Raw genomic sequence first — 2,993 nt, 5'->3', positions numbered from 1 at the left:
GCGAAAAAAAAGGCAAAGTACAAACACGCAGCCGCACACGAGGAGAGGCTGCTGAGCTGGACACCGGAAGGTGGGAGGAAGCAAAGAGCGTGAGATTCAAACACACACACACACGCACACACACATACACACACAAAAACAACAACAACAAAAGAAGTAAAACAAAATCGAAGAGAAACACAGGAATAGCGGTGTTTCGTGAATTGATGAGCGCGAAGCTTTACCGAACGGTGGGGTTGTTGTTGGTGATTAGAATGAGCGGGTTGGGATTGCGTGAGTGGAACGATGAGGTTAGGCGGCGTGACTTGAAAGGGGGCCCGCGTACTCGATCCGGTGCTCCTGAGAGAAAGAGAGAGGTGAAAACGCGAGCTGATAGATTTGCTTGACTGTCAGACGAGTAGTGAAGGAAGTTGAAGCTACACGAGGAGCACGTACTACTCGTACACACGCACACACACATACATACGCCAATAGAAAAAAAAGAGGACAACAGTGCGGCTCTCTCTTTTTTTTTGTTGTTGTCTGAAGTCTTTCTGTGTACCTGTTCGGGGGTGCGTGTGTGTGTGTGTGGTTCCGCGACGATACGAGAAAGAGAACACCTATTATGTGAATGAGTGCAGGTAGGTATCTATATATATATATGTGATGTGTGTGTGTGCGTTCGATGGAGCACACGAGAACACGCACAGACACAGACACACACGACAGACAAGACAGACAAGGGGCGGAAAAAGGAAACGGGGAGGTGTGTGTGGGGGGGGGGGTGTATGAGGGACAGAGGAACACTTTTGGATTTTAATTTTCCGTTACTTTACGTTTATGCTTTTTTTTTCTTGTGTTGTTTTGCCGTTGTGGTCCAGTCCTTCCGTCCTTCCGTCCTCGCCGCGTTGGTGTTTTTCCCCCACGCCCTCTCGTATGTGGCGTCACTTGCGGAGGAGGAAGACAAGAAGACGGAAAGCACGCGGAAAAACAACCACAGTAAAGACGAAGGGAGGTCACCAAAAAAAAGTAAAAGGCGCGTGTGAGGGAAAGGTGAGTGATATACAGAGAGCGGCAGACGCACACGCACACACACACACACTCACACAGACACAGACACAGACACAGACGGGCCAACAGGGCTGTGATCAGGCACGGGGACGGATGGATCGACGAAGAGCCAGTTCTATACGGTGTCCACTTGCGTGTATGGGTGTGGGCGCAACAAGACGAGGAAACTCAAAGCCTAATTTCCACCGAAAGAAACAGACAAGGATGCGTTCTGTACTACAGAGAAACAGAAATACCGTCACAGCCGCTCGAGGGGGAGAGAGAGCGGCACGTGACGAGAGTGAAGGGGAAAGGGAAAACCTTGACAAACAGAAATGGCGAAAGAAAAAAAAACGAAACAGAAAGAGGGAAGGGCAGATATTCGCAGCCGACGACTGAGCTAGACAGCGAAGAAAGAGATGGAACAGACAGAGGGGGAGGGGAGGGGGGACGAGAGAAACAGGGTCAAACAGCAAAAAAAGAAAAGAATAACTACACTGCCAGTATGGGTGTGCCTCTGCTTCTTCGCGTGAGACACACACACACACACACAGAGACGCACAGACTTAACAGTGACGGAAGCGCGCAGATGTGTAAGAGGGAAAGAGATCAGCAGCAGCAAGCCGAGAACCGAGTCAAAAGACAGCCTGCACAAGCTAGAAAAGGGCACAGGAGGCAGCTGCAGCAGTGGTAGAGGTGGTGGGGATGATAGTAGGGAGAACGCGACTGGAGAAAGAGGGGAGAAGAGAGAAGTAACAGCAAGCGAAACGGGGGGAGGGGAAGAAACAAGAAGAGCGGGGGTGTGTGGGTGGGTGGGTGGAAAGTGGTGGTGGTGATCAGATACAAAAGGAAAGAAGCGCACACGTGCACGCACACTCGCGGAAGTGCTACAGAGAACAGGGCCAGTGAAATGCAGGTCGAGGACACGCACCAACAACAAAGCACGCACACACACAAAAAAAACAAGAACGAAATACGAAGCCACAGCCCGGCGCAGGAGATGAATAACACAAACGGAGGAATGCACACACACACACACACACACGGGCGCGCACACGCCAAAGAAAACACCAGCACACCGTGTACGTGTGCGCGTTCGTGCTTTCTTTTCGGTTGCTTGCGTTTTCCCCTTCTCAGGCGATGTGTGGAGAATAGGAAAGGGGAGGGGTAGGGGAAGGGGGAGAGAGCGAAGGAGGAGAAAAGTCAAGATGTCAGGGACAATACACACGCAAAGGATGCGAAAGGTGGAGAGGAGTGCGAACGACCAGGAGGGGGTGGGGGTGTGTCCGATGAATGGGTTAGGGCGGATTTGAACCACGAAACAACAAAGAAAGAGCGGTATCAGGCGAAGGAGGTGTACTGTCCTTTTTTGTTTCTCACGCGTGTTGCTCTTTTGTTTTTTTTTCTTTTGTGGGATCGGCCGCTGCTTATCGTTTTGAACCGCCAGGCTCCTCCTCTTTGCGCTTCCTCCAGTACGTCTTCGTTTTTTTTTGGGCGGGAGCGGGAAAAAGGCGCCCACGCAGAGATATCGTGCCAGTCTTTCAACTCGTAATGATTCGCGATGTGTAGAGAGGGAGGGAGGCAAGAGGGACGCGCCTTTGTTTTTTCCTTTGTGTTGTGTTGCTTTTTTTTTGCCTGTGTGCTCCTCACACCTGTGAATGTGTCGATCTCTCTCCACCGCCCGCTCGCGCTGTCGACGGACAAGGCACAGGCAAAGAGGATGAGGAGGTAGGATACGACCTGAAAACAGGCAAGCACATAAACAACCAAACACACACACACAAAGAAAATAGAAAAGAAGGCAGTGAAGGGGAGATCTGACGCTTTCGATTGGGCGCCGCCACGTCTTTTTTTCTCTGCTTTGCGTTCCCCAATCTCAGGCTCTCGTCGTTTCCTTTTCCGGCCTTTTTTTCCTTGCGTCTTGTTCACTTGTTCGTGTCGCTTACCGTCACTTGTGTGGCGCT

This window comes from Leishmania mexicana, chromosome 20 (genome assembly GCF_000234665.1).
Source record: "Leishmania mexicana MHOM/GT/2001/U1103 complete genome, chromosome 20".
Classification (NCBI taxonomy): domain Eukaryota; phylum Euglenozoa; class Kinetoplastea; order Trypanosomatida; family Trypanosomatidae; genus Leishmania; species Leishmania mexicana.
Note: the sequence above shows the minus strand (reverse complement) of the source record.